Raw genomic sequence first — 12,029 nt, 5'->3', positions numbered from 1 at the left:
TAAATATCGTGTTCTTTGCACTTAAACCATAAAATTCAGTTCAAGAGCAATATCGCAAAATAATGTTAAATTAAGCATATCTTTAGAATTTCCGATATACACAGTCTCGCGAGCTGGAGATAAAAGTATTTTTTTTCTATATAACGTTGCCATTTCTCGCTTTTAAAGCATTGAGTTTGTAAATCAAAAATTCGTTAAAGTTTTACAAAATATAAAATCTATAATAAAACAAATTCCAAATTTGGGATTTCAGATGCCCATATTCGCAGTAGGATTTCGTCATTCAAAATTCGATGGCTCTATGTACCATTGTTTTATCACAATGCGAGAAATAGACAATCATTTATGCAGATTTTTCACTATTTAATTTCTTCAAATATAATGCAGGACTCTAACATTTTGTGGCAACAGTTTGAAAAGTGAACCGACGTTTATGAGTCCGACGCAAAATGCCAAAACGAAAGCAATAGTCCTTCGGGACTGAAATCTCTTTGGACTAAAAAGTAAATTTTCGTGCTTCTTTTCTTAATAGTATTTCGTTTTATTTATTAACTGCGGTTTTTTTTAACTGAAATTTGTTACTTTTAGAAAAGTTGCGGGTTATATTTCGGACATTCAGTTGTTAGGCTGTAGGTTGGTTATTTTAATAATTTATATAGCAAAATACAGAAATTTTAACACACCTTTGCCTTTCTGCTTGTAGTTATTTTGCGTTGAACAATGTAATTACAATTATGTAAGAAAATTAAACTAATTGAATTTTTTTCTAATAAAAATCGCATTGAAATCAATGTACATATAAAGATTTGGAATATTTGAAATGAATTTGAACAGAACTTCATCAAACCAGTATAAGCGACGAATATTGTTCCAAAATGAATAAATAATTCGCCATTATTATTTTTACTATAAAATTAGATTATGCTTCATAAACCCGCTCAAAATACGCTTATTATAAATTACTGTTGATGGCTAATTTTTATTTGAATTATTGCTTAATTATGTTATTCTTTACATGTAATTATATATAACTCATATTAAATGCAGTATTAAATTAAATGCAGTAATTAAATGCGCTATTCGTTCGCTCGAATAATTAAAACTTATAACTTGTCGGTTTTAATTATGTATCTATATATCCATAAGTAAATTTGTTTAAATATTTCCTAATGCTATTTTTTAATTGAATTCACGAGCATTTCGCATATTTCTGAACAATCAATTTAAAAACTAAAGGATATTTTATGAAAATGTTATCTGTTTAAAGAGACTATTGAAAAAACATGCTTACATGATACTTTTTCATTTCGCGAAGAATGCCCACGTTTGTTTGTTGTTTATAAACCATTACATGTTCAAGCGTTTTCTTGGCGATTAAACATAGCGGTCTAAAACGAAAAAGACAACCCTCTTTGCCTCCTACTGAGAACTGTCATTTAGAGATCTCCAGGGTTTCAGAAATAAGGAGGGCAGGAGACATCTGCACGGCCGCTTTAAAGCGGTCATAACGCTTTCGAGGTCTTCATCACTGACCGCCTAGAACCGTCAGTAACGCTTTCGAACACTTTTCCAGTGACCGCCTAGAAGCGTCCGTAACGCTTTCGAGGTAGGCCGTCTTGACCGCCTAAACCCGGTCATAACGCTCAGAGGGTTAAAAGAGCTTCAACGTTTTCATATGAACGTGTATTTCTGTTGAAATTCAACTAGTTGCATAAGCACAAATCTTCATAATTTATTTTGAGATGGTGGAAAAACAGTGCTGATGTGTTATCAAGCTTAAAAAAAAAGGGAGGACTGTGCTATATCTCCCGTTCTACTGGCCCGATTGACAAAATTCAAACTGCGTTTTTCATGTCTCGAAAGCGCGACTTAGGAATATATTACATTTATACATAGCACTATTCTAACATAGGCATCTAACATAGGCATGTGTTGAAATCTTACTCCAGCTTTGGATTAGCGTGAAACGTGATTGTTTACAAGCTCTTTTGCGATTTCTAAATTTCTTTTGACTTTTTTGAAGGTGTTTTTATTATAACATTGCAGTTTTTGTTTAGTATTTTTATCACCTGATAATTATGGAAAATTGTGAGGAAGATGTAAAATATAAAAGATCTTATATTCATCGACCAAAGAAAAAAAGTTCCAGGGAAATCAGCATAATGATACAATGAATAAGAAGTGTGGTGTCAGTTCTTCGTTTAAAAAATTAAATAGTGACACTGATTTGCCACCAAGAGATAAAGATAACTTTAGAGCCTAATTTTAGTGGTTATAGACTATTTCATTTGGATATCCTATTTCAATTTATTGAAAATAATTTATGTTGTAAAATTTGTAATGTTCATTTAAGTGAACTATTTCATCATGGTTTAAGCTCAAAATTTGAGTTACTATGCTCAAAGTGTTCATGTAAAAGAACTTTCAGAAACTCTAATATGATAGGTGTCCGAAAAAATATATCAGAGCTAAACAGAAGATTTACGTATGCAATGCGAACTCTTGGTCAAGGGAAAGCTGCTATGGAGAAATTCTGCTGCGTTATGGATCTCCCTCCTGTGATTGCACATCGTTCTTTCAAATTCGTCGTTAAATGTGACTGTAAGTGGAGACGGTACATGGAAGACTCGAGGACATACGTCTTTGGTTGGAGTCTGTTCCATAATAGGGTCAGAAAGCAACACAGTAATCGATACAGAAATACTGTCTTATATTGCAAAGGTTGCGAGTCATTTCTAGGAAATGGCGTAAGTGAACACAAGGCCTGTTTGGAGAATAATGCTGGTTCTTCAGGAAAAATGGAAATGAATGGAAAGATAAACAATTTTTCATGTTCCATGGAAAAAAGAGGTGTAAAATATACTTCTTATATTGGTGACGGTATCAGGTTCAATGTTCTGTCTTACTTTTTTCGGGAACATGCAAGGACCTGACTCGGAACAGAGAGCTTACTAAAGCTATGTTCAATAACTGTGGGAAGTAGACAGGATACACAAGAAGGGTATACAAAACCCTTTGTTTTCCTCTCTTTACAATAATTTCCGTACTTCGGAATGCAAAGACCCACTACTTGTGGTCTAAACGTAAGAATATAAAAATATTTAACTAAACTCTAACTTAACTTTGGAATAATAAACGTGGAAGATTGGCCTTATATTAACAGGAAGCCGTATGTAGTACAGAGAACTGTTAACACTACAATACGTTTAAAAATTATCACGAGGATTAAACCTCTGGCCTGGAAGGCAACCAGCAACTGAGTAAAACTTCTAAGGTAAGCGGCCTGCTTCAACAAACTCCATCCTCTATCTCGCTTGGCAAAAAGCCACAACTTAAGTACTTGGCGTTCACCAGACAAATTTTGCATAAATAAGTTAACGCTTTTAATTCTGGCCGGAAGTAGAAAATAAGAAGTGATAGTAAAGATTTAAAATAAAATAAACGTTAGTAAAACTTAAGATCCTTACATACTTCCCGCCAGAGTTAATTAGTTTTAAACTGAGGTCTAAAACGACCTTGTTGAAAACATTTAGCTCTAGAATCTAACGCGAGGCTAATCTTTTACAAACATTTCTCACTAGAAACTAGAAATTAAAAAAAAAAAAAAAAAAAAGAAAAAGAAATTTGTTTTTACAATAGCAGCTCCAAGGACACGCAATTTTTCATCTGTACTGCATCTAAACAGGAGCTTTTATTCAAATCTGTTTCCTTCCAGAGATCTGGAAGGAAAACTAGTTTAATGAAATGTTACACAATGAAATGGCAAGTAACATGCATATTTATATTTCTCTTAACATTCTTATTTCATTCATGATTATTTTAATTATCTCTCCCCGTGCTCTCTGACATGTGTTGTAAAAGAACACCAAACACGAATGTGTTTATGTATATGTGTTCAACACTTCCTCCTACAATCAAAACACTAACGTGTTAAAAATTCAACATACCAAGCCCTCATAACACACCCTAACTTCAACTCTAAACCCTGAGGTACTATTCTGAAAGTGGCTAACTCTGAAGTGTAGCATCAGAGAGCCTAACTACATTCATTCAACCTTTAACACATATTCACCATGATTTGGTCTTTTTACAGTCACACGAATAAAAAAACATTTTAACATTACTTTCACTTTTACCATATCACGGTATTTCTTAACATTTAAAATAACAGTTCACATTGTATATAAGAACATATTAACATGCCGTTAATTTTACGCATTTGAAAACATACATTAGTAGTACATTGTTAACTTCTATTCTTTTCAAATCAAGTGCTAATTCTTCTACATTGAAATACTACATTTCAAAACGTCTTTCAGACTAAAACTTCTTTCTTGCCAGGATGTTTTAAATAAAATTTATACAATAACTTTTACAATATTTAAGTCTTTACATATTCCTATTATACATCAACTTTTGTTTTACGCGCGAGTAATTGAAAAACATAATACCAAAATCGGTAACAACTCATTTCTCGCCTTTTTGGCGATAAAGGTAGACCTCGCATGACGTAAAACTTCTTGAAATCTGCCACTTGCAGTAAGAATGAAAGATTAACTTACGTTTGCAAAGTAACATAAAATTTTACTTATCTTTGTTACATTCGGACATTCTTTTCTGAGCCCAGTCCTGGAAGGTAGCGCAGATTCTCGTTTGATTTATCCTCCTTCTTGTGCGGGCTCGCCCTTCAGGGCCTTCCTCTAGAAGCTTTCTTTTTTCTCCAGTTCGGTCACCCTTGAATACCTTCCTTTTCGCCGCTGCCTGTGGTCTTGGCCGTTTGATGGCAGCTGGTCTTGGCGGAACCGGGAGAATCCTTTCGCGTTCCTGCTTGGACCTCGTTGCTGGCCGTTCAAATTTTCCTTGTAACTTTTCCTCCGCCGCTGGTGGCCCTTCCGCAGTTCGGCGACATTTGCTGCGGAGAGTCCTGTCGGATGAGTAGATCTTCCGTTTTAGAGCCGGATTATAGTTGCCGTCATTTCTCCTGGCTCTCTTTGCATACGTCGTCCTTCTCCCTTCTTCATTCTGGGGGTGTTCGTGAGCTCTCTTTTCTGGACGGTGGAACGGTTTCTTTTTCTTGTAACCTTTAATTTTCCCGCGGGGAAACTTTCTTTTCACTTGCTCCTGCCTCTTAATGGCTTGCCCTTGTACTTGTCGTTGTTCCACCTCTGGAGCTTGTGCCCGCCGTGTCTGTCGTGCCGGATCCTGCAAAAGATCTGTAATTATTTGCATTTTATTACGATCATAGTAGGGTTTGATTTGATCAATGTTTGCGGAGCAGGTTTCACAATTCCTGGCTTTTAACACTACTACAGCGTGAGTTATATTTTCTACGACATATGGTCCTTCAAATCGTGGAAAAAATTTGGCAGTTTTATCTTCTGGTGCTGAAGATAGTGAATGCTTAATTTTTAACACTTCATCCCCTACTTTATAAGTTACTCCCCGTCGTTTCAAGTCATAATGCAGCTTTTGTTTTCTCTGTGCTACTTCAGTATTCTTTTTTGCTTCTTTAATTAGTTTTTCTATATCACCCATTTTAAATTCTGGGGCTCTTTGTTGCACATAAAATAATTTATCTAACGGCGTTATAATCTTTCTGCCTAAAAATAACTCAGCAGGAGTTTTGCCCGTTGTATCATGTTTTGCGGTCCTAAGGGCGAAAGCAAATTCATTGACATAGTTATCCCAGCTTTTATGAAAATTGTTAACATAACTACGGATAATTTTCACTATATTTCTATTCAGCCGTTCCGCTATATTTGATTGCGGCCGATACGGGACCATTTTTAAATGACATATGACCAGTTTTGGGCACATGTCTTCAAATACATTACTTACAAATTGAGGACCATTATATAACTTTTAGGGGCGCTCCGTATTTTAAAATATATTTATTTAAAATAGAATCAGTAACTAATTTCGCGGAGGCTCGTTTTAAGGGAACAATTTCGGTCCACTTACTAAAATGATCAACCATAACAAGGAGATAGCGACTTTTATTTAACTGACTTTTTGTGAAAGGGCCCAATAAATCGATGCCAATTATTTCATTTGGAAATTCGGATTTAATACTATTTAGAAACCCGGCCGGGCGGAAATTAATATAATTAACTGCTTGACATGTTGGGCAGGACTGGACATACGCCCTTGTTAACTTTTGCAGTTCAGGAAAATAGACTGCCTCGCGTACGCGTTGGATAGGTTTTCGAATACCAGCATGAGAAGCTAAAGGGCTGTCATGGAGCTCCTACAGGATATTTAATCTAAGACTAGCTGGGATAACAGGTCGAAATTCGTTGTTGGAATTCGTAGTTTTTGTATAAATTAATAGACCATCTATTAGTTCGTAATGGGCCGCCCTATTTCTTATCGCCACAATATCTTGGTGGCTAAAATTTTCAGGATCCTTTAAATACTCATAAATGCTTCCAAACTCAGGATCCTTACCCAGTTCGGTTATTACAGTTTCTCGGGAATTTATTGTACATGTTGTGAGCATTGCCACCTTTACAGTATTACCTTCTTCATCTATTTTAATTCTGGATAGGGCATCTGCTACGATATTTTCCTTTCCGGGGGTATGCTTGATTACCAGATTATATTCTTGTAGCTTGAGTGCCCATCTTATTAACCTTGGGGATAAGTTTTTCCCTGAGTACAATCTAGTTACCGCCGCATGATCAGTGTACACTGTTATTGGCGCCTTCCCAAAATAGACTCGGAACTTTTGCACTACTAACAGAACTGCAAGTGCCTCTCTCTCGGTCGCGGAATAATTTCTTTGTGTTTGATTTAAAGTTCGGCTAAAAAATGCCACGGGCTGCTGATTTTGCGAAAGTAGCGCTCCTACCGCATAATCCGAAGCATCCGCTGAAATTTCTAAATTCTCATCCTTTTCAGGAAATTTCAACAGAGGGGCTTGCGTTAATGCTTGTTTTAATTTTTCGAAAGAACTATTGGCTTCGGCCGTCCACTAGAATCTCGCCTTTTCCCTTTTTAATTTTAACAATGGTTCAGCAATAGCTGCAAAATCTTTTATAAAGGACCTATAATATGAACAAAGTCCTAGAAAAGAAGAGAGCTTCTTCGCCGTGTTTGGAGTCGGATACTTTTGTACAGCGATTATTTTTGATTCGTCTGTCTCTATTCCTTTCTGAGATATTTTGTAACCTAAATATTTTAATTGAGGGGCTGCAAATTTGCACTTTTCGACATTAACTTTTAGACCGGCTTCATTTAATAAAGAAAACACCTGTCTTAAATCCTGTACATGTTGGTCGAGATTATCACTAGTAATAATGATATCCTCTAAATAGATAAATGTGGACTTTCCATGAACAGGCCTTAACACAATGTCCATATATCGCTGAAATGTTGCCGGTGCCCCTGAAAGGCCAAATGGCATACGCAGAAATGCATAAGTGCCAGACGTGGTTATAAAAGCAGTCTTAGGCACGTCCTCAGGCCTAACCCCTATTTGAAAATAACCAGTCGTTAAGTCTAAAGTCGTCATATATTTGGTGGATGTTATGTTCCTTAGAATTTCTTCAATAATAGGTAACGGATATACCGGATATTTAGTTATGGAGTTTAATTTACGGTAGTCAATTGCGAATCTCCACATTTTTGGATGTGTCAATGGATAGTCATTATTTTTCTTACATAAAACCACCGGGCTAGCATAACTACTTGAGATGGGCGTTATGATCTTTTTACGTAGCTTATCGGTGATATGCCATTCTATAATTTTTTCCTTATTCTTATCATACCGGTATGCTTTGTGGCGAACTGGCATTGAATCTCCGGTGTCAATACTATGGTTAGTAACCTGAGTAAATCCTGGAATATCACTAAATAACGAAGCAAATTCACTTACCACTTGTCGGATTCTTCGTTGCTCTTCATTAGGCAGGTGGTCAAGGTTTAATATCGGCGGTTCAGCCTTTTCTTCACGAACTGGTTTCATTGTCAGCTTAAGGGACGCTTCTTAAAAATCTAGCGTTGCTTGTGCCTCTGAAAGAAAATCTATTCCTAAGATAATATGTGCTTGCAGATTCTTTACTATGAAAAAATAACCTTTACTTGTTCGTCCTTGATACGGACATACAGCGGTAATTTACCTATACACTTACATCTTTCTCCTTGCGCAGCTAACACTGTCGTATTATCCGAATTATATATACGATATTTACGAAAATACTTCCTAAAAAAATCTTCTGCCACACAGGAACACTGCGCGCCTGTATCCAGGAGTGCGGTGGCTGGGATATTATTCACCAACACTTCAATCTTCGGAAGAGTCAAATTTTTCACCATTACTGTATTTAACTTGAAGGAAGAGGGGTTTTCGTGGCCTTCGGATTTCCGCACCCTCCCGTCAGCAGAAATTCGTTTTAGTTTAAATTATTTTTCATTTCCGTGCTTTTCTTCTTTTTCCACTGGCCTTGAGACTTTTTTCCTGGATTGCTATTGAACTGTGGACGTTCGCCGGCTGTTTTTGAATGCTCGGGTTTCCTTGCCCACTGATTCGCTTTGCTTCCGTAGCCGTGTGCTTCAGTTTGCTGTAGTCTTGGCGCACCAAATTGGTTTCGCTGTTGATAATGGCGTCTTCTTTCAATGTCCGCCGTTCTTCTACTTTCAAACTGGATTGTTAGCTCAAATAACTTTTCCAGTGTAGTCGGATTCCTTAATTAAAAAAAGTCTTGTACTTGGGGAACTAAACTCGGCAAAATCACTTGAATTATCTCAGGATCCGGACGGTTTCCTAACAAGATTTTGAAGACGTGAATTTTTCTTAAAATACCGCTTGAGAGATTTTCGATTCTTTGCTGATATATGCTGAAAAGTTCCGTTTCTAGTTTCGCACGATCCCTTACGACAGGGAAGGCTTTTACTAGGGCAGTCTTGAAATTCTCGTAAGTATAGGTGGGACTTCCTGCTTGACCCAAGAGACTTCTGCCTATACATTTGAACCAATTAAGCGCTTGGCCCCTCAAAGCGCTGGTAGCTAAGGTAACTTTTTGAAATTCGTGCACGGGGTAGAGCATGAAGTGGTCATCCAATTTTTCCAAAAAACTGGTTACCGGTGAGTTTCCATTAAATGTTGCTTCTCGTTTCATCGAAGCGCACATGGTCTGGACGATGTAACCAAATCTTTCCAGGGCGGCAGCTGGCATTTCTGGATTCTGAGCCGCTTCTGCAGGCAGCACAGGTTCTTCTTGAAACTCGGCCATGGTTATTCTTCTTCGTTGGGCGCCACTCTCAGGTTCAATGTTCCGTCTTACTTTCTTCGGGTATATGCAAGGACCTGACTCGGAACAGAGAGCTTACTAAAGCTATGTTCAATAACTGTGGGAAGTAGACAGGATACACAAGAAAGGTATACAAAACACTTTATTTTTCTCTCTTTACAATAATTTCCGTACTTCGGAATACAAAGACCCACTACTTGTGGTCTAAACGTAAGAATATAAAAATATTTAACTAAACTCTAACTTAACTTTGGAATAATAAACGTGGAAGATTGGCCTTATATTAACAGGAAGCCGTATGTAGTACAGAGAACTGTTAACACTACATATACGTTTAAAAATTATCACGAGGATTAAACCTCTGGCCTGGAAGGCAACCAGCAACTGAGTAAAACTTCTAAGGTAAGCGGCCTGCTTCGACTAACTCCTTCCTCTCTCTCGCTTGGCAAAAAGCCACATCTTAAGTAACGGCGTTCGCTACACAAATTTTGCATAAATAATTTAACGCTTTTAATTCTGGCCGGAAGTAGAAAATAAGAAGTGATAGTAAAGATTTAAAATAAAATAAACGTTAGTAAAACTTAAGATCCTTACATAGGTGATGCAAAACCATTTGCAGGTATAACTGACGCCAAACCATATGGTTCATTAAATATAGAAAAATTTGAGTGTGTTGGACATATTCAAAAACGAATGGGAATATGGCTACGCAAATTAAAACTTGAAAGAAAAAAAGTAAAATTAAATGACGGTAAAATCTGTCTGGGAAAGGGAGACTAACAGATAAGTTAATAAATGAAATAACTTCGTATTATGGTAATGCGATTAGAGAATATAATGAGTCTGTTAGTGATATCAGAAAAGCCATTTGGGCAATTTACTACCAGAAAATATCGAGTGATGAAAAGCCGATTCATGACGTTTGTCCTACAAATGAAACCACATGGTGCAAATACAATATAGCTAAGCAAAATAAAGCTGATTATAAGCATATAAATTCTGAACCAGTCGCTGTAATGGAGGCAATAAAGCCAGTTTTTATAGATTTGTCACAACCTTCGTTATTGAGACGTTGCCTTGGCGGCAAAACACAAAATAATAATGAATCATTTAATTCCTGAATTTCGAAATTTTGTACAAAGACATGTCGTGCTGGTAGTAGGATAGTTCAAATTGCTGGAAATGAAGCAGTGATTGCTTTTAACGAAAGGTCTGTTGGTAGACATTCTGTAATGAATGAGCTACAGCTTTTTAGAAGTAAGTTTTCTATTGAAGGATTTTTACAAATCGATAACAAGAGAATAGATAACGCAGAAAAGAAAGGCTTGTCAGAAACAAAACAACAGCGTAAACTTGAAAGGCAGCAAAAAATGTCAGAAGTGCAGGCCTCCATAAAAATGATGGGGATGTTTATTGTGCTGGTGCGTTTTAATTTGTAAATAAAATTTTAGCAGTTTAGCATACAATTTGAAGTAAGTCGTAAAAGATTTTTTCACACATGTTAAATAATATGTATATTATACAATATAATACATATCATATGCTTAAATGCTTGAGTTTATTTAACTAAAGTGGTTATGTAAAAATAAATTTTTGTGCAAATATGCTACATGTATTTTAATATACGGCTATCACTCTGTCATGGTAATGTATATAGCAAAGTAAATTTAACGTGTTTCATACTAACAAAAGCTTCTGCAATTTATTAGGATTTATACTTTTTAAATGTATTTTGAAAATAAATATACTATGCACTTTATTATTAGAAAGTTATATACTGAAGTATTGGCATTAAAACTCAAATTTCTTAAATACGGTTTTTCGCAGTTGTATACATAGCATTTAAAGCATGCTAAAGTTACATTGTGGAAGAACTATTAAATGTTTTATATGTTTGATATACAGTAATATATTACAGAGAACTTGAGCTAAGACATTTGGCTAAGACATTTGTCTATAAGTAAATTGTTATTTGTAAGGAAGTTTTAGTTTTATCATTCTTAGTCGATATGTTATACTTCGATGAATGTAGCAGTTTAGCATACAATTTCAAATAAGTCTTAAAGGTTTTTTTCCCACCTATGTTTAAATAATGTTGCATAATATGATACATATCATATGCTTAAATGCTTGAAAGTACTTAACTGATGTGGTTATGTAAAAATAAATTATTTGTTCAAATATGCTACACGTATTTTAATACACGGCTATCATTCTGTCATGGTATTTTATATAGTATGGTAATTTTAATGTGTTTCATATTGACAAAAGCTTATGCAATTTATTAGGATTTATACATTTTAAATATATCATTTTGAAAATAAATATACTATGCACTTTATTATTAGAAAGTTGTATACTGAAATATTTGCATCAAAACTCGATTTTCTTAAAATGCATTTTTTCCCAGTTGTATACATAGCATTTAGAGTATGCTAAAGTTACTCTGTGGAAGAACTATTAAATGATTTATATGTTTGATATACAATAATACATTACAGAGAACTTTACCTGAAACATTTGCCTATAAGTAAGTTCCAATTTGTAAGAAAAATTTAGTTGTATTATTGATAGCGTAGAAGTTTCAAATCATTTTTAGTTGATATGTTATACTTTGATGATGGCAGCTTATTTTACATTAATTATGCTTATACCAACTATTGGAAATTATATAATATTACAATATCTCTCACAAAATAAGCATTTTATATATTTTATAACAAGAGAAGTATTTAAAAAAAATATTTACATTAAAACTTGATTATCTCAAAACATAAA

The 12,029-nt window shown here is 35.2% G+C and overlaps 2 protein-coding genes across 4 annotated transcripts in view; one reads left to right on the top strand and one right to left on the bottom strand.

The window, feature by feature from the left end:
• Positions 1-12,029, bottom strand: part of LOC146995103 (uncharacterized) — a 235,771-nt gene that overhangs the window by 65,377 nt on the left and 158,365 nt on the right. The window lies entirely within an intron of this gene.
• The window catches only part of LOC146995105 (uncharacterized), a 37,497-nt gene continuing 25,893 nt past the window's right edge, over positions 426-12,029 (top strand). The window contains exon 1 of the mRNA XM_085825544.1: positions 426-503. The gene's annotated coding sequence lies outside the window, so the exon portion shown is untranslated. The remainder of the gene's footprint in view (positions 504-12,029) is intronic.

This window comes from Stegodyphus dumicola, chromosome 10, assembly GCF_044657685.1.
Source record: "Stegodyphus dumicola isolate Sdum_Otavi_A_Nest chromosome 10, ASM4465768v1".
Taxonomy (NCBI): Eukaryota; Metazoa; Arthropoda; class Arachnida; order Araneae; family Eresidae; genus Stegodyphus; species Stegodyphus dumicola.
This window is presented reverse-complemented; position numbering and strand designations above follow the sequence as displayed.